The following is a 20,929-nucleotide window of genomic DNA, read 5'->3' as shown; positions in this document are numbered from 1 at the left end:
ACTGAAAACAAAACCAGTATCACTTGCCACAGAAGGCCATTGTGAAGGAAATAGGATCAAAATAAACCATGTTATGAACATTTAAAAACAAGAACTATATAACTAATTAAGTCCAATGTATTTGTACGTCTTATGAAGTACTTCTGGGATGCCATCTCTTGGTTTCCTGCAGCAGCACTTCAGCATAAATACTGCTATTCTCTTTTTCACAGATGAAAAAAGTGTGAGGAGGTGTCTTAATCTAGGTGATCATTTACTTTTTTGCTTGCAATGGAATATTGGGGCTAAAAAGTAGAATTGAAAGTAAGACTGGAGATTATTAACTTTTTTTTTTAAGAGAGAGAGGAAGGTAGAGGGAAGGAGAGAAACGTTGATCCGCTGCCTCCTGCACACCCCTTTTCCGTGGATGGAGACCACAACTGGGCATGTGCCTTGACCAGGAATCAACCTGGCGACCTTTTGGTGCACGGGATGATACCCTACCAACTGAACCACACCAGCCAGGGTGAGATGATTGACTTTTAAAATAGACACTTATTTATTGTTTAACTGTTACTCTTGTAAGTAAAGATAAAGCCTAAAAAGCATGAGAAAACAAATCCAAGAAGCAAGGATAGAAAGCTCTGAACTAGGGCGTTAGGCAGAGCATCTACTGTCACCTCAGGGTTCCTGGGTCACCACACGGATGCTCTTGGCAGTGACGGCACTTCAGTTCGGGACGAGGAATGGCCCAGTAAGAAAAGGGTTACATGGAGACATGAAAGGAAAGAGGGGAACCAGGTGCTTTGCCTCCCTCTAGGCTCTAACTTATTAACTAAATTTAAATTCATTTTTCTCGTCCCCTTGGACGGAGGGTAACGTCCTGCTGGAGGCCCAAGTATGGTTCTTTGGGGCCTTTGCAGGGTCAGAAAACTCACATGCGAGCAACTTTGTTTACATCAGCAAACCCAGCTGCATTGTGCAAGCACTTGACCGGCCCCTGACTCCCAACGCAAAACAGATGTCTGGGCAACACAGAGAAAGTACACAGGGCTCCTGAACGGGTAGGACTTAGTTCTGATGAGTTGGGGAAACGACAGGAGATGGACGGCACTGGATGTGCCAAGAGTTGACAACAGCAGTGACCAAATAGACCTAGCTTTGTCCTGGCTTGAGCCACATGGGCTCCCAGAAGTGATGCTCAGAGGGACTGTCAGGGCCAGACTGCATTCCTTCTGGAGAAAGCCAAATCGCTGTGTGTGTTGGACATGGGGTTTGGAGCTGCCATTTGACCGGGATGTGGAAAGAGACGGGGTCCCCTAGGCCAAAGAAGGGGAAGTGGGATCAGGACCAAGATTCCACTTGGCGCACAGTCCTAGAAACTGCTCTCCTACTTTCTGTCTGTGTAACGTTGTTGAATGTCATCCATGTGGTAGATTGTGGAATAAATCTCTCCTAATAAATAATGGTTGCTCAATTGGGTTAATCATTATGTTAAACATTTTCCAGGTAATGTTCACCAGCTAGAAATATTAATAAATAATGCAAAACCAAGTCCTCCTTAAGGAAGCAGGCGCATACGCTGTCTCTAGTACACCCCGGAGCGTCATGCCGTCTGCCCACTCATTGGAACACACTAACCCACATTACCTATCATGCTCTGCTGATGTTCATTTAGCAGATTTGCAAAATCGAATACCGTGATGAAATTCTCCCGTGAGGAAAGGGATGAAATTAAGATAACAACAATTATTTAAGATATTAAAAACTGTGATTTTAAAATATTGTAGTACCTTTACATCTGCATTGGGAAAAGACTACAGATTATATACATGCACCCCAAAATGTGACAACAGCCATGATTGGGTGGTAAGGTTACAATAATTTTTGTTTTTCATCTTTATATTTTTCCATATTTCTCTATTTTTAAAATTAGTAGCATGTATTGTTTGTTTAGTCAGAGACATTTTTATTCTAAAAATCTATTAAAAATTATCTCTATCTATCTATCTATCTATCTATCTATCTATCTATCTATCTATCTACACACACATACATATATACATATATCTTGCTGCCATTTAGGGGTCAATAGGCTGAGTTAATGCTAAAGGTTTCTCACTTAAGTCTCTCTCAAGGAAAACAAGGCTTTTTCTTCTTGGATACAATTTGAAAATTTCTCACTAGGGAACAATAGCTAACCTTAAGATGCAAAATGGTACCCATGAGAGAAGTAATAGCTAAGGGATTAGGCTTCCAATCCCTCATTATGTATTTAGCATAGAGAAAACAAGTTTTCTCCTTTTCTGATGACCAGTTTTCTTCATCTGATCCTCACTTCTTCTTGTCTCTGTCATCAGACTCTTAGTTACCAGAAGGTCTACACTTACATTCCCGCTCTGCAATTTGCCAGCCGCGGGATCTTGGCCAAGTTATTTCTAATCACGGTGCCTGTTTGTCTGTAAACTAACAGGCTGATTGTGAGGATTATATGAAATAAGGCAAAGCAGTAAAGGTTGGCTGTTATCATCATCCCGTTGACTTATCCCAAACATCCTTTCCAACCCTTATGTGGAGAACATCTCTTCTGCCTTAGCTGGGCTCTGTAGCCTCAAGGCATACACTGAGAGCCATGGCCTTCCAGAAGGGCCCCAGAACACCAGCACGAGAGGACAGGCTTAGAACATAGCTCCACTTACCTGTTGTCACATAGCTGCTTTCCCCACAGAGGCCTCGAAGTCTTCGGTGAAGCAGCAAACCTCCCTCACCAAGGGAACCCCGAGAGCCTGGCTGCCAGCCCCAGTGCTGCCTGCCTCAGTCAGTAGCGCTCTCTTTAAGCTGTTCCTTTCGGTTTCTCTGACTCAGAATATCTTAAGTCATTCTGAGACAGCCTTCTCCTCCCCACTTTCCCTACTTCTACCTGCTGTCCTGGACACTTGTCATCCTTTTGACTGCCCCGCATCTGAAGCCCCCTCCCACATTTGAGGGATACCCACCCCCAACACACACACACACACACACACACACACACACACGCCCTTAGTCTGGCTGGATCATTCCTGCAGTGCATTCCCTATGCCTTCCCAGTGATTCTGTGGGCAACCCCGGGTTCTCTAACTTCTCTTTCTGCTTATATCAGTCAAAGTCAATTTTGGTTGTTGATAATTAAGAAACTAGCCAGTTCCTACTTGTCCTTCATGCCTACTTTGGCATACATCCTTCAGCTGTTGATTTCCCAAACTTGCTGAGCTCCCCGTGTCATATCATTTATTACACTGGGTGTACTATTTTATTATAGCTGTCTGCTTCTCCTCCCCTAGACTGTCATCCCCTAAAGCCACCTGGATCACTGCAATATATCCTTCAGGGAGCAGAGTGCTTGGCACATGGTAGGCCCTCTGCAAATGATAAATGAGTAAATGAGCATAAAATCTTATACACAGAGGGGACCAGAACAACCACAGTAGTTCCACTCGGAGAACCAGTTAACCCGCCAGCTTTTTGATAACCTGGCACCACGCCTAGTCTGATTCCAGGGGAAACCAGATTTCCTTTAGGCTTTGGCAGGGAATAAGATATTCCAGCAGCGTCTTGAGTGGGAGAGTGTGATGTTGGCCACATCTTAAAGTGGGTGAGTAATCCCCAGGCAGCACTTAGCTTTAAACCCTGGCTTTTAACACGGTCATCTCCTGAAGCTCCCAGCTTAAAATGGAAAGTGGCATTACTCATGGTGAAGGGCAGACAATAAAAAAAACATTTAGGTGGGGCCCGGCACAATGGAGTGAGTATTCCCTGACGGTGATGAGAGCATCTCCGCTCCTGGTGCCCACTGCCCTGGCGGACAGCTCAGTCATCGCAGGGCTTTCGAACTACACCTCCGACTTAGTTCATCACCCGGCACCTTGCTTTTTGGGGGTGTTGTAAAACACTGAGTTTCTCACCCTGCAGCAGGCATGGTGGTAGGAAATGACCCTGAACCAACATCAGAAAGTGCCATAAAACAGTGGTTATGAACATGGACTTTGGCATCTAACAGACCTGGGTCTGAATCCTAGCTCTTCTACTTATGAGCTCCATCACGCTGAGTAAGTTACTTAACCTCTCTGATCCTCAAGTTTCTCATATGTAAAATGGGTTAAGTAATAGTGCCTATTACAAGGTCATGGGAAAAGTAAATCAGACAATCTGTATAAAGCCTTCATCAAAATGCCAGGCTACAGCCGGTGTGGCTCAGTGGTTGAGCGTTGACTCATGCACCAAGAGGTCGCCAGTTCGATTCCTGGTCAGGGCACATGCCCAGGTTGTGGGCCAAATCCCCAGTGGGGGACATGCAGGAGGCAGCTGATCCATGTTCTCTCTCATTGATGTTTCTATCTCTCTCTCTCCCTCTCCCTTCCTCTCTCTGTAAAATCAATAAAGAAAAAAAATGCCTGGCAAGTAACCAACATTCAATCAGTGATAAGTGCTAGTATTAATGGTTTTCTCTTGCCATCTTCCTCCAACAGCCTCCATTCTTCTCTGTCCTTTATGCTTATATGAATGATCCTCAACTTATGATGGCATTACATCCCAATAAACCCACTGTAAGATGAAAATATCATAAGTTGAAAATGCACCTAACCTACCGAACATCATAGCTTAGCCTGGCCTACCTTAAACATGCTCAGAGCACGTACATGAGACTACAGGTGGGCAGAATCATCTCACACCATGAATACACTGGAGAGTAGTGTCAGAGTTTGCCCTCGTGATCACACAGCTGACGGGCTGTGCTCACTGCTGCAGCCCAGCATCACGAGAGAGGACCGCACCGCATATCTCTGGAACAGATAGAAATTCCAAGTTCGAAGTATGGCTTCTACTGAATACGTATCACTTTCGCACCATCGCAAGTCAAAAAAGAATAAGTCAAACCATTGTAAGCCAGGGACCAACTGTATTTCTCTGTAAATCTCATCCAGCCTTCATATCTTTCCTTCTTCAGGTGTCAGCCTTTACCTCTCATACCCTTCTGAGCTGAGGTCACACCCTGGCCTCCTTCCAAAGTCACTGCTTTTCATTTCTATCTCGTCTTTCTCTCACTGTCTAGGTGCCTGTCAGCTTGTGTACAAAGACTTCACTACCCCATATCCGACTTGTTATGGTCCCTTCCCCACTTCAGACTCCATGACTTGGCACACGGTGAAGCAAAATGCACTGAAATAAATCAGTCTGATTTTAATGATGCCTCACGCACAGAGGGGGCCTAGGGACATAAAACGATCAGGGTGCAACACCAGTGTCCATGCCCCAGCATAAGGTGCAGTAACAGAAAGCAAAGTGGACCAACGTCCAGTCTTATCCAAGCTGGGCATGAGCAGCTGTGGTGCTGATTACACATGTAAGCATTTTTCTTAGGAAAGAACATACTACCAGCTTTTCCAATAATAGACTTCTTTAGTGAGTTCATAAATAAAATTCAGATTTTTTGTTTTTTAATCTTCACCTAAGGATATTTTTCCATTGACTTTTCAGACGGAGTGGGAGGAAGGAGGGGGGCGGGGAGAGAGAGAGAAACATCCATGTGAGAGAGACATATCAATTGGTTGCCTCCCACACAACCTCAATAGGAGCTGAAGATCAAACCCGCAACCAAAGTAATTGCCCTTGACCAGGAGTCAAACCCATGACTCTGGTTTACAGGCCAACGCTCTGACCACTGAGCAAGACTGGCCAGGGCAAGATTCAGGTTTTTTTTAAAAAAATATACTCGTCCAGCCAGTGTGGCTCAGTGGTTGAGCGTTGACCCATGCACCAAGAGGTCGCTGGTTTGATTCCCAATCAGGACACATGCCCAGGTTGTGGGTCCGATCCCCAGTGGGGGGCATGAAGGAGGCAGTCAATTGATGTTTTCTCTCATCGATGTTTCTATCTCTTTCTCCCTCTCCCTTCCTCTCTCTCCAAAATCAATAAAGGAAAAAAAATATATATATACACACACACACACACACACACACACACACACACACTCTTGGCCTCAAGCAGATTACATACATTACTATTTAGAGATAAACAATGATGTACATGTGCCAAGGCTCTTAGCATTGCAGTAGGTGGTTGTGTACCAATGACCCAGAGACTCAGCTAGCATCAGGTCCTCCAGGGTTAAGGAAACCTTCCACCTTTGATCACCAAATTCTAGGTTAACCTCAGGCTACCATCTCAGGACACGTCCTAGTTACTCATTTGTTCAAGACAGTTAATAGACAGCCTTTGATGTGCTGAACACATTTGCGGATGTCATGGAAGATGTGCTGAAAGGATAGGATGCCAGTCCTGCTCTCCAGGAACTCGCAGCCCAGCAGAGGAGGTAAATACACATAAATAACTCCGAGGGTTGGGGGATCTAATGAATGTTACAAATAAGGCATCACATTTTAATGGGAGTTCCCAAGAGGCACACATCACTGATGATGGAGATATTGGGTAGGAGGGGCTATTTGAAATGGTTTATATACATGATTGGGGTCTCAAAAGACCAAGATGGCAGGTACACTGAACAGAGGATACTACATGGGCAAGGAACAGAGTTGGGAAAATACAAGGTGAGAATAAAAAACAGCACACTTTGCCCTGGCTGGTTTGGCTCAGCAGTTGGAACTTCAGCCTGCAGACCAGAGAGTCCGGGGTTCGGTTCCTGCTAGGGGCATGTACCAAAAAAAAAAAAAGAAAGAAACAGTACACTTTGAATTAAGGATGGCTTATATATAATGAGTCATGGGAGAGGGCAGTAAGGCTGGAAAGATAATTTATAGACAGATCTTATAACATGCTTCCTTCTCAACATCTGCATGTGGATGTCCAATAATTATCTTAAACTTAAGAGGGCCCAGGCAGAACTGTTGATTCCTTCTACCCAATTCCCCAGCTTCTCTTTCTCAAATATTTCAAAACCTAGTAAACACCCCCAGTGCCTCAGCCCCCAAACAGAGAAGTCATTCTTTCTCCTTCCTTCACTTAGCCCCATTCAATCCATCAGCAAGTTCCATTAGTTCTATCTCCAAAATAGATCCTCAACTGGCCTCTTCTATCTTCTCCATCACTGCCACTGTGTTCCAAACCACCATCATTTCTTCCCTGCCTCCTTGTTTCAAGTTTTGCCCTCCTATAGCAGATCGCTTAAATCAGATCACACCCCATGTAAGCCTTCTAGTGGCTTCCTGATGCTCTATCCACAGGAAGACGGTGTCCTGCAGGCTCATGGTCAGGCTCCAGCCTCTCCACGGCCTCATCCCGCACCTCTCCTCCCTCGCTGATTGTGCGCCATCTACCTCATTGGATTTCCTTCTCTTGCTTGAACTCACCAAGCATGGACCTGCCACAGAATTTTTGCATTTGCTGTTTCCTCTGCTTGAAACACTGTTCCCTCAGCCTGAAATGCTTCTCTTTCCATAAATCTTTGCATGTCCACCTCCTCGTGGCTCCTATCTCAGCTCAGATGTCGCCTCTGCAGAAGTGTCTTTTCTGAGCATCCTAACTAAAGTTGCCCCTTCTCAGCTTTTTTCTGTCTCAGAACTCAAATTTTTCTTTTATAGCATTTGCTCGAAATGCTCTCCAATATTTGTTTATTTTTCAGTTTTATCACCACCACTTCCATTAACGGTAAGCTGCACAAGGCTTTGTCTTATTTACTATCATCTCTTCAGTCTTTAGAACAATCCTAGCCTAACAGAAACTCAATACTTATTTATGAAATGCAGATGCCTGGGCCACACACCCAGAAATTCTGATTCATTTGTCTGGGTTGGGACCAGGCAAGAAAAAGAGGTAATTTATTTGAAAACTTTTAATATGTTTTCTTTTGTTTGTTTTTAAATGTGTTTTTATTGATTTTTTTAGAAAGAGGAAGGGAGAGAGATAGAAACATCTATGTGAGAAACATCGACTGGCTGCCCCCTGCATACCCCCTACTTGAGCCCACAACCCAGGCACATGCCCCAACTGGGAATGGAGCCTCTCAATCCACAGAATGACACTCAATCTACTGAGCCACACCAGCCGGGCAATGTATTTGAAAATTTTTTTGCCGTATGCAAATTTTTTGTTGCTGCCCCTCCCTCCCGCATTCTATGTTTATTTATGCCAAATAACACCATACAGGAAGTCAGTCCGTTTTAAAATATGAAGATAAGCTTTGATGCATCTACTGTGAGGATAAAGACCATTCTCAGCAGCCAGACTGAGGACATTGTAGAAAATGTCTACATCGCCCTGAAGGGATGCACAGCTGTTGTGAAGGGCCCCAGAGGGACACTGAGAAGGGATGACAATCATATCAATGTAGAACTCAGTCTCTTTGGAAAGAAACAGAAAAGACTCCAGGTTGACAAATTGTGGGAAGATAGGAAGGAACTAGCTACTGATTGCACTACCTGCCATCCTGCACAAAACACAATTGAGGGTGTTACGTAATGGGCTTCCATTACGAGGGGAGGACTGTGTACGCTCACTTCCTCATCATGGTCGTAACTCAGGAGAATGAACCATTCTTGTTGAAACCAGAAATTTCTTGGGCGAAAAATACATCCGCAGAGTTCGGATGAGGTCAGGTATTGCTTGTTCAGTATCTCAAGCACAGAAAGATGAGTTAATTCTTGAAGGAAATTACATTGAATTTGTATCAAATTCAGCTGCTTTGATTCAGCAAACCACAATAGTTAAAAATCAAGGATATCAGAAAAGTTTGGGATGGTATCTATGTTTCTGAGAAAGGAACAGTTCAGCAGGCTGAGGAATAAGATCTAAGTTGTCCAGCCATAGAAACAGCAAGATGCCGAATGATTCCTTAGACTTATTTGTGATATTTTATTGTATTTTTTATTAGCTTTATTGGGGTGACATTGGTTAATAGGATCATATAGATTTCAAGTGTACATTTCTATGACACATCATCTGTACATCATATTGTGTGCCCACCACTCAAAGTCAAATCGTTTTCCGTCACCATATATTTGGCCCCCTTTACCCTTTACTATCCCCCAACCCCTTTCCTCTGTCTGTGTCTATATGAATTTTAGTTTTATATCCCACATATGGGTGAAATCATATGGTTCTTGCCTTTTATTGACTGACTTATTTCACTCAGCATGATATTCTCAGGGTTTATCCATGTTGTCGCAAATGGCAGTATTCCATCTTTTCTCATGACTGAGTAGTATTCCATAGTATACATGTACCACATCTTCTTTATCCAATCATCTATCAAAGGACACTTTGGTCGTCTCCATGTCTTACTGTGAATAATGCTGCAATGAATACACGGGTGCATATATCTTTGTGAATAAATGTTCTTGAGAGTCTCGGGTAGATACCCAGAAGAGGGGTTTCTGGGTCCTGTGGTAACTCTATTCTTAATATTTTGAGGCACCTCCATACTAGTTTCCATAGCCATTTTATAAACCATGTTATAATTAGTACAATCCCCAGGTGGTTCTGATTTGTAGACAGAGTTAAGAACCCCCGACCTAGGGAATGGAAATCTCTCTAGCACGTTGCTACCCAAAGTGGGGTCCTTGGGTCAGGTACTTCTTAGAAATGCAGACTCTCAGGCCCCACTTCAGACTCACAGAACCAGAAGCTGCAGTTTAACAAATTGCCCAGGTGATTTGTATGCATATTAAACTTGAGAAGCGCTGCCAGAAGAATTGCCGAAGGATAAATGCTTTACATTTGGCAGGTTGAGTTTACTGTATCTGCAGGACATTTGAGGTGGGCGTGTCCCTCAGACAGTTGGGAATGTGGTTCTGAAGCCACAAAAAAGAACTCAAAAGGAAATGAGCATCTTCACCAAATTGCTCACTGAGGTTGGAGCAGGGGCTTGGTGAGGTCATCCATGGAGAGAAGAAGACAGAATTGGTGGGTGTGGGGGAGCTCCAGTATGGGTGTGAAAGAAGAAAAAAGACAGATGAAGAATGCTTATGAAAGTCAGAGCAGGAGACCGCATCAAGAAAGGGGTGACCAAAGTATCAGATTCTGCAGAAGAGTCAAGAAACATAAAGAAATGATCATTGAGTTCTGCTCCCATAGACGGGTAGATGGGGAAGCCAGCAGAGGGGAGGAAATGCTTTAGTCAGTGATGAGGAATCGGAGGCAGCAAGTCCACACCACCCTCCCAGGGAGGACTGTGGTCACACCAAGAGAAAAATCCTGTCTTGAGGAAGTAAGAATGGAGAGAATTAGAGAATGGAGAATTTTCTCAAATGAGAGACCTGAGGATGTTTGTCAATAAGAAGAAACCTACAGGGATAGGGACTGGATAGATTGAAAATAAAATGACAGTTTAATTGCTAAGGCCAGGTGCTGGAGAGGGCAGGGGAGAATCAGATTAGATTTCCGTGCTTGTTAACATACAGACTGACCTAGACGGGTACACATAAAATAATATCAGGCTGCTTTCAGGGAACGAAACTGGATGACCAGGGAAGGCAGGGTCAGCTTTCTTTTTATTTGAGAAAAACAAAGAAGTGGTAAGAAACACCTGTGTGCACTCTACCTAGATTTGACAAATGTTAACATTTTCTCAAATTTAGTTGATATATTTTTATAGAAAAGAAATAAAACATTAGATAGAAAGTTGAAGTTCCCCTTGTTTTCTTTTGTCATAACATTTCTATCTTCTCCAAGGCAACTACTGTTATGAACTGTGTGTGTGTGCACCTGTGCATGTATGTGCATGTGTGTGCACATGTGTCTAAGACATAAACAGTGTGCTCTGCATGTATAGTTCTGCAATTTTCTCTTATTCACTCAACATTATATCTGAGACTATCCATTTTGATATAGTATCTGTAATACTTGTTGTATAAATAAATTCTATAAGTAAGTTCTGACCTTTCCAATTGTGTACATTGTATTTGCCTATATTCTCTAGGGATGGACATTTATGTTATCTCTAGCTTTTCACTGGTATCCAAACAGCTGCCATGAACATCCTTGTACATGGAGAGATACACGTTTTACTGTCTACTGTTTTGAACTTTCTGATTTTTTACCACATGCATTTTTAACAGGTGTTTCAAGTAAGAAAAATTTATTTTCTTAAAAAAAACCTCACAGATTAGTGTTTCTCAAAGTATGATCCAAGACATACCTAAATCAGAATGATGTGGGACATTTATTATAACATGCATATTCCTGGGCCCTGCCTCAGACCTAGTGAATGTATTGTAACAACCCCCCCCCCCAGGTGATTCTTTGGCATTCCCCAGTTTGGGGAGCACCAGCTAGACAGGTGGTTCCTCTGAGAGGCGATAGGAGATGAGGGGGGAACAAACAGATGGTGGGAGGAGGGGTATGCAGGGGGAGGGATGGACAGTACCACAGGTTGACAGCTCCCCTCTGCCAGGCACTGTGCTAGGCATGACAGTTAAAGTAGAAGAGAGAGGGGATCCATGAGGACTTATCAAGATAACATGTGCAAAATGTTCAAAAGGCCAGTAAAGGAGAACATGGCAATTTAAAAGTCTATGGCGGCCCTGGCTGGTTTGCTCAGTGGTCAGTGCATCAGCCCATGGATGAGGGGTCTTGGGTTCTATTCCCGGTCAAGGGCACGTGCCTGGGTTACAGGTTCGATCCTCAGCCCTAGTCGGGGTCGTGTGGAAGCCAACCAATCAACGTGTCTTACATCGATGTCTCTCTCTCTCTCTCTCTCTCCCTCTCTTTCCCTCCCTCCTCCCTCACTGCCATTCTATCTAGAAATCAATGGAAAAATATTCTTGGGTGAGGACTAATAAAAAAGTCTATGGAGTCCACTACTTAGTAACTGTGTGCCCTTGGGAAATCATGTGACCTCTCTGAGCTTCAGTTTCTTCATCTACAACATGATGATATAAGACTACCCACCTCAAAAAACTTCTGTGAGGATCTAATTACTTAAGGCACATAACCTACAGACCGCGAAACTTCTTATGTGGCCAATAAATGAAGACAGTGGTAGTGAGAACAATGCTTCTGATTGTTATTGTTCAACTCCTTTTAAATCAATGCATATCTATTTTATAGTTCGGCTTCTAGCCTCATTATTTGAAACTATGACAGAGGTTTATAGTAACTGGATTTTCCTTTAATATCACAGATATTACATTATTGCTAGAGATCTTAAATATGTAGCCCTCAATCACTCAATTCTCATGGGGAAAATATAATCAGCACATACAATCAGCTACAAGACACACGTTCTGAAATGCAGTAAAGTGGAAAATGGCAATTTTCAATGTTGTTGGGGGTGCGAGGAGTGAGTCAGAAGGATCTACATTTTTTTTATCCTCACCAGAGGATATTTAAACATTTTTTGTTCAGATAGAGTGGGAGGGAGAGAGAGGAAGAGAGAGAGAGAGAGAAACATCAACATGAAAGGAACACATCAAGTGGCTGCCTCCCGCACAACCCCAACCAGGGCCGAGGACAAACTGTAACCAAGGTACGTGCCTTTAACAGGAACTGAACCCAGGTCTCTCTGGACCACAGGCTGATGCTCTAATCACTGAGCCAAACCGGCCAGGGCAGGATCAACATTTTAAAGTGTAAAAATATAGCTGAACACACACACACGCTCGTTCCTGGTGGACACACAGCACAGTTATCCCCACTGAGGGGCTGAGTGTGTGTTAACGGAGGGGCTGTGGTATAGCGGTGTCCACACCCTCTTCCCACAAACACCTTTCCTTCCAGCAGGGCCAACGGCTCAGAGGGGCGAGGGGGCCAGAGGCAGAAGGCTGCCAGCGCTGGGGATTGCCTGTAGACCAATGAACACATCAAGATAACCCGGAGGTGTCCGGTGACTTTCCTTCCTGGGTCTCCACCCGCTTCCCTTCCGTGATGCTTCAGCCAGCAGGAGCTGAGTGTATGTCCAGCTGAGAGGAGTGGGCAAGACCCCGGCTGAGTTCTACACAGCAAGCTCGGTGTCCCAGCTCTGCCTCTCAGAAGCTGTGTCTCTTAACCTTTTCTTTAAAAAAATTAGTAGACTTTACTGTTTTTAGAGCATTTTTAGGTAGTGAGATTTCCCATATGCCCCCTGTCCCACATGTGAACAGCCTCCCCTGTTATCAACATCCCCACCAGTTGACAAACCTACACTGACACCTCACAATCCCCCAACCCCCCAATCCATACCTTACGTCAGGGTTCACTCGTGGTGTTGTACATTCTCAGGGTTTGGGAAAATGTGGAATGCCATGTATCTACCATTGTAGTATCATACAGAAAGTTTTCACTCCTAAAGTCCTCTGTGCTCTGCCTATTCATCCCCCCAAACACACACACAACCCCTGAAGACCTCTGATCTTTCTACTGTCTTCATAGTTTTGCCTTTTCCAGAATGTCATACAGGTGGAATCATACAGTATGTAGCCTTTTCAGATTGTCTTCTTTCACTTAGTAATATGCATTTAAGTTTCCTCCATGTCTTTTCATGACTTGAGAGCTCATTTATTTTTATCACTGAATAATATTCCATCGTGTGGACATGTAACCCTTTTTTACCTCAGTCTCCTGGGCTGTCACACAGGGTAATGGGTAGTACGGACTGGGAGAATTCATAATGATGCCCAGAAGGAAGGGTCAAGAAGTGCTCAGTACCAGGCACCGTCTTAAAAGCCTATTCCTGAGCTACTTCATCCAGTCCTTCCAGAACCCTGTAGGCACTATGACCACCCCCATTTACAGATGAAGAAACTGAAGCCCAGAGAGGTTAAGTAATTGCTCAAGGCCACAGATCCAGGAAGAGATGGGTTTGGGATTCAAACCCAGACATTCTTTTTCTTTATCCTCACTCAAAGACATTTTTCCTTTTTTGTTCAGATAGAGTGGGAGGGGGAGAGAGAGAGAGAAACATCTACATGAAAGGAACATGAGTGGCTGCTACCCACTGGACCAACCAGGGCCGGGGACAAAATGCAACCAAGGTACGCACCCTTAGCGGGAACCGAACCCAGTCTCTCTGGACCGCAGGCCGATGCTCTAACCGCTGAGCCAAACTGGCCAGGGCCGAACCCAGACATTCTGACTCCAGGTCTGAGTATTGGGGTTGTAACCTTCAAGAAAGGTTCTTAGCAGTGTTTGGCACATAGTAAAAACATGTCACCAAATGTTACCCCTTAATATGGTCCATGTTTTTCAAGTAGAGCCATTTAAATAGTAAGATCACAATTCTCTTCGACTGAGAAATGTTAGGCAAGGCACCGAGATCTTCAGAAATTAACCAGTGCCACACAGCTGTGGGTCATAGAACCAGAACTAAAAGCCGGGGGTAGTGGAGCCTCTGAGTAGCTCAGAAGAGAGTACTAATTTTTTTTTTTTTTTTTGCATTTATCTTCAGATAGAGTGGGAGGGAGAAAGGGAGGAAGAGAGAGAGAGAAACATTAATATGAGAGAGACACATGAACTGGCTGCCACCCACACGACCCCAACCGGGGCCGGGGACAAACTGCAACCGAGGTACGTGCCCTTAACGGGAACCGAACCCGGGTCTCTCTGGTCCGCGGGCCAAGGCTCTAACTACTGAGCCAAACCAGCCAGGGCAAGAGTACTGATTTTTTTTAAGCTAACATTTATTGAGCACTACCTAGATAGGTTATCTCGTTCAATGCTACAACTCATTTTAGGAAACAGACGTGCCCGAGGAACGCCAGCCCTGCTTGCCATACTCCCCTGCAGCTTCTCCCATGTTGGCTTTTCCCACCCAGCTCCTGATCCCCATCTCAGCCGTGGGCCACCATTGGAATCCTGGGCACATGTCACAGCGCTGAAGCAGCCCGGGAGCGCCTGGTCTCTGTCAGTGTCTGGCCCGAAGTGTGGGCGCCTTGGCAGCTGGCTGTAGCCCTTCCTCGTCATCCTGGTGGCAGTACTCACTCGTCCCCAGGCAGGCAGCCTCGGCCTGGGCACACCTGTCCCCTCCACTTCCTTCTGCCCTGGATTTCCAGACAGTCAAAAATGGGTTCACATCAAATAAGATTTGTTTTCTCCCAGGGTAATTTTCCACTTATAGACAGCCTTCTCTTGGGAGGCACTGTCCTCCTTCCTCTGTCTCGGTTTTTTCTGGGTATTTGGGGATAAACTCTTGGTGGTTGTTTTTTAGCCTTGTGGTCAGCAGCCCAGCTGGTCATTCATTCAGAATGTCTCCAGAAAGCCAGTGGTTACTCTTACAGGACATTATGCTAATTTCTGTGGCCTCTGAGACCTCTATGGAACTGTGCCCACATAGCCAGTGTGACGTGTGAGAGAGAAATATCAGACCTGGGCCAGCGTGGTCCTCAGTCACACACTCATCCTGGTGAGATGAGGAGGGTGATAATTACAGCAGTAATAGCAGCTGATACTGACAGCACAGTCCTCTAAGTGCTGAAGGGATTCCTTTATTCCCACAAGGCAGACGATGCTCTGACCCCCTTCACACAGACAGGAAATGAGCACACAGAAGTGAAGGCCATGGCTGACAAGGCTTTACGTGGGATTTGGCCCTGCTGACCTCTCTGGCCCAGCCACCCAACTCTCCCCCTCCAGTCCTATGCTCTGGCCCTAGCTTCGTTTTGGTCCCTTGAATACACTCTGTGTTCTCCTGCCATAGTTCCTTTGCATATGCTCTTCCCCCTGCCTGGACCACTGTTCCCTCTACTCTACAGCTAATTTGCTCTGACCCTTCTTTCAGATCAAAACAGCAACTTCTTCAAGGATGCCTTAATGGACCCCCTGGTCAGATACCCCATTAAAACTCAGATGGTGCTGCCTGTCTCTCCTCTATGGCACTGGTCAGAGCTTAAATTCTTTTATTTGTGCAATTTTCCAATTAATGGCTGGCTCTTTTTCCAGACCATAATTCCATGAGAGCAGAGGCTGGAAAGTACTTCCTTGCACATGATTCTATCATCGCACTTACCACACTGGACTGAAATGATTTATTTATTCATCCGTCTCATCCCTTGGTCTGTGAATTTCCTGAGGGCAGTGTCCAGGTCTTTTTCTAACACAGCGCTCAACTCAGTAAATATTTGCTGAGTTGAGTTGAATGAACTGGATTTAATTGAACAGTGTAACTGGGGAAAGAGCACCTGAAAATTCAGAACTTTTGAAGCAACAGGTCCATAAGATACAATTGTTCGGGACCATTGCTCTGGAAACAAGGAGTGACTTTAGAGAGAAGGTTCGCTTTTTTAAAAAGCCGAGTTCATTTATATTTTGGATAGCAGACAGAAGGATCCATGACTATCCCAAAGAAGCATCGTATTACCGTGATAAATCCAAGAAAAGTGAGGAAGAACGGATGTCTGCCTCTCCGAGGTTCATCTGAAGTTTAGTAAAAGTCAGAGAGAGTATAAATAACTAGTGGATCTCAGTGGAAGCTGTACTGGGACTTGATTTTTCACAGCCCTTTTCTGCGTCATCCCCTTATCTGTCTGGATGACCTCGCCGGGCTCACTCCCCAGTTGTCATTGCTGTCTTCAACTCTGTAACTGTGGTCTGGTTGTAGGAAGCACCCTCTCTTTAGGGCTGGCCCCTTCCAGGACCTGCTGTTCCTCTGTCTGGGAAATGGCTCCTACACCTGAATGAGAGAGAGGGGGGGGACTTCTCTTCTGTCTGGAGGATGAGCAGGGTGAAGAATGGGCTGCGGGCCTGGTTTTCCCCCAGCAGGGTGTAGGAAGCCAGCCAGGTAACCTCAGGCTGCCACATCCAAACAGGGCCCAGCCTCAGCTCTGCCCACCCTGGCTCCAAGCAAAACAGGCAGTTATTTGAAAAAGCTGTTTTCTTTCATCCTGCCTTCTCCTTCCTATCCCAACAGATTATGAGCGTGTTTCTTGGAGGACTAAATTGCCCCTTTTAAGAAGTTAGAAAGAAGCCATTTCTGAGTTGAGAGGATTAACCTACTTAAATTTAATAGTAGTAGGACATGATAGATTAACAGGTAATTTGAAAGCACATTATTGCGGCTCCTGTAACCCATTATGACACTCTTAGATTTCCAAGAATTTTGCCGTAAAAATACCACCTAGTTATTGCACATGATGGATTAAAGTGACACTGTCCTCATCTTGTCCCTTACTGTGAAACTGCTCATAGCACACTCCCTGGCACATAATAGGTGCTCAGCAATTATTTGTTAAATGAATAGAGGAAATATGAGGCTGACTTAAGTTTCTGACAACTTTCTACAGTGAAACAGGAAACCTCAATCTTAAATATTTTGCTCAAACACATTGAGTAATGACACCTAGAACTGTTTTTCCTTCTCCTTTGGCTTCAAGACCTAGTTCCCACTTATCCAAAATTATGAATGCATTCCCGACAATTAACAAATTTAACTGGAATCCAATGACTTAACTCAGATCTAAGGAGGGTATTTTTTTAAAATAGTAACCAAGGAATCATTTTTAAAGAGGAGACAGAGTTCTGTGTAACCTGAAAATATAGCACCAGTATTGAAAAGACCATCTTGGAGTTTCAGTAGTTAAGGCAGAAGAAAATCAAAGATGTGTTGAAGTTAGAATTGGAGCTGTTTTCTGAACACTGAAAATCTGACTCGTCCTGCCTTTGGTGGGCTGAGCCCAGGCTGGTGCAGTGGAGTCCGGGTCCAGAAGAGGGCGCTATGAGCTAAGTGTGCCGCCAGCAGTGAGGAAACCCAGGGCCCCTGCAGAGAGGCTGTTTCTGCCTCTGTTTCTCCTGCATGTTTCTGTGTTCTGTGTAGGAATGAGAAAGGGTTCTCCCTCCTCCTCTCTGTGGCAAAGAATGATCTTCTGAAAATACAATTAAACTGATGATTTTAAAGATTAAATATCAAATCCAAAAAACATTTTTTTTAAATAAAGAATTCTTCAGTTTACTTTATTTATTTTTATTTATTTATTTTTATCCTCACTCGAGGACATTCTTCTATTTTTTGTTCAGATAGAGTGGAAAGGAGACAGAGGAAGAGAGAGAAAGAGAGAAACATCGACGTGAAAGGGACACATCGAGTGGCTGCCTCCCGCAGGGCCCAACCAGGGCCGGGGACAAACTGCAACTGAGGTACGTGCCCTTAGCGGGAACCGAACCCAGGTCTCTCTAGACCGCAGGTTGACACTCTAACCACTGAGCAAAACCGGCCAGGTCTAAAAAAAAACAATCATTTTTTAATGGACTTCACCTTTAGTCTCCCTGAAATCTGTGAACAAATTTCACACCATGCCTCTTTACATGTTTCATTAGGCTCTCGGAATCAGTATCTTCTTCACACATTGACTCTAGGCCTAGAAGATGATGACCAAAGAGTAGAGGTAAAACTTTTCTCTCTCTAGTAATTTGTATTCATTCCATATTTATCAGGTTAATGAATAAGAGTTACCTATTTCTGCCCTGGCTGGTTTGGCTCAGCAGTTAGAGCATTGGCCTGTGGTACAGAGAGACCTGGGTTCGGTTCCCGCTAAGGGCACGTGCCTCGGTTGTAGTTTGTCCCCGGCCCTGGTTGGTTGTGCGGGTGGCAGCCACTCGATGTGTCCTTTTCACGTCGATGTTTCTCTCCCTTCCTCTCTCTCTCCCACTCAATCTGAACAAAAAATGGAAAAATGTCCTCTGGTGAGGATAAAAAAAAAAAAATGTTACCGATTTCTAAATATGGTCCTCCCCACAGCATCCTGATTAAAAAGAAAACTGGACCTTTTTGCCAGGTGGAGATACTTTAAAGCCTTGTTTTCAATTTGCAAGCTTCCTTGCACATACATCTTCCCTGAATTTTAATTCCCAGGCTCGAGGGAAGAGCAGACAGATTCCACAGTCCTTTGAGAAAACAGCACTTTGTGCAGATCTGTGACTGGCAGTGCCCATATTCAGAACTTGCCCTACGGAAGGACTCACACCAGTGCCCAGAGGTCAGTGTATGAGGTTCACAGCAGCACTGTCTGCAATAACAATAATCTGGAAGCCATGGGCATCAATAATGGAATGATGAAATAAATTATGCAGCCAAACGAATGCCAGGCAGCTATAAAAAAAGAGCTAAATGTATGTGTACAAAGATGAGTAGGAAAAAAGAGGCTCTAGAACAATATGTACTGAATTATCCAATTAATTTTTAAAATTTTCCATGGATATGAAGATAGAAACCTGAAAAAATGATTACCTCTGGAGAGGGGGATGAAGTGGGTGAAAATACATTGCAGTTATTTTTCTAATTTAAAGGAAAAACCAGTAACACCTCGAAAGCCCTCTGAATGTCCTCAGTCTTTCCCTTCAGCCCCCAAACTTGCTTAATCCCTTCACCTGCAGAATCAGCAGCCCCTTGTTCCTGTCCACTCTCAGTTTGGCTTGGCCCAGTGTCCCAAAGGAAGTCGGCGTCTCCAGCACCTCTCAGTCACCCCCAGCCTGTTGTCATCCTCCCTGCACCAAAGCTGTCCTTGGCAAAGCTAGCCCATGGTCTCCGACAAAGCTGGGGTTGTAAACTGGTGACCTAGGAGCCGGATGTGGCGGAGGCTATATGGTTTGCTGGAGCCACTGCTGCTTGTAGTTCTTAACTGATTTGACATTCACCCTTTGGGAGATTTCACTTAGAACTTCCCCTGTCTGGCTTCTCTTTAACCACCAGAATATCCGGCCCATTGCACCCACCTTCCCTCATGGCTGGAGATGAGAGGCAGCCCGACCCAGGGTCTCCACAGCTCTCTCTTGTGGACTTTCCTGCTTTTAATCTCATTCTAGATGGTTTTCCTCTATCTGGTTTCGACAGTAGCACAAGGTCTTCTTCTGTCTCCCTCACTGCCTTTGCTGGGCATCCTTCCTGCCTTCTTTCCCTTTAGCTGCCCTTTGAAATCCAGCATCCCTCAGGGGCCTGACCTAGGTGTTCTCTCAACAATGTATTGCTTTCCTTGTCTCCCTGGGTGCCCTTGTCTGCCTCAGGTTCTACCCGTGACTCTAAAATCCAAAATTGCCTTTGCCTTAATTAATGACAGGGCAGTGGTTACAGAGTATCCCAACCTACAGATCTTAGTCATATTCCCTTTCCCTCACTGCCCATAGGCATCGCCTAGTTATTCAACCTAAATATTCCTTACATTTTTATTCCTTTCCTTCTCTATCATCAGTGTCTTAGATCAGGCCAACAAAATCTTTACCCCGATCCAAGGCAATTGCTTCTGATCTTTCTTCTTACCTTATCTAAAACATCTCCAGCCTTGTCCTCCCAAACCACAAATCTGATCGAGTCTCTTCCTTGCTCAAACATCCTCCATTTTTTGTCACTGCCTGCAGGCCAAAGTATAAACCTTCATCCATTCAGTCAACAAACAGAGCACCCTCCCTATGTCAGGCCTTGGAGAAACTTTTGTGAAAAATGTTGTGGTCCCTGGCCCAGTGGGCCCACATTGTACCCTGGGACTTTACAGACCACACACATGAATTAAAAGAGAAAGAAAGAAAAATTCAGTATCAAGGAACCAAGACCGAGAATAAAGAGTAAAGCCAACTTTAGAATAAATTGTCAAGATGCCTTGAAGAGGAGACATTTAAGTTGATACCCAAAGGAAAAGAAGGCTCAGAGATCTGGGGTAGTTCATTCCAGGCAAAATCTCTCCTTCTCACACTGACCTCTCTTCACTCCCTTTCCCTATCCACTCCCATTCCACATGTGCTGAACCACGGTCTAGTACATGTATGCACTGCACTCTGGGGTGCTTCTGCCCCAACTGTGAACTTCTCAAAGGGAGGAACTGCCTTGTTATTTGAGTCCCTGGTGCCTGACATATAGTAGGCTCAATAATTGTGAGATAAAAAACTAAATGGATGGATGGATGGATGGATGAGCAGAGGGATGGATGGATGAATGGGTGGGTGGATGGGTGAATGGGTGGGTTGATGGGTGAATGGGTGGATGGGTGGATGGATGGATGGGTGGATGGATGGGTAGATAGATGGGTTGGCAAATGGATGAGTGGGTGGAAGCATACATACTTTG

General features: G+C 44.6%; 1 protein-coding gene across 3 annotated transcripts in view; it reads right to left on the bottom strand.

Annotated features, from left to right (window-relative positions):
• Nucleotides 1–20,929, bottom strand: part of FGF1 (fibroblast growth factor 1) — a 98,878-nt gene that overhangs the window by 41,295 nt on the left and 36,654 nt on the right. The window contains exon 1 of one of the 3 annotated variants that reach the window (XM_036241447.1): nt 2,679–2,774. The exons of the other annotated variants lie outside the window; for them this stretch is intronic. The gene's annotated coding sequence lies outside the window, so the exon portion shown is untranslated. Of the gene's footprint in view, nt 1–2,678; nt 2,775–20,929 lie in introns of those variants that run through there. 3 annotated transcript variants of the gene reach the window in all.

This window comes from Molossus molossus, unplaced genomic scaffold (assembly GCF_014108415.1).
Source record: "Molossus molossus isolate mMolMol1 unplaced genomic scaffold, mMolMol1.p scaffold_m16_p_4, whole genome shotgun sequence".
NCBI classification, from domain to species: domain Eukaryota; kingdom Metazoa; phylum Chordata; class Mammalia; order Chiroptera; family Molossidae; genus Molossus; species Molossus molossus.
Note: the sequence above shows the minus strand (reverse complement) of the source record. Positions and strands in the feature narration are given on the sequence as shown.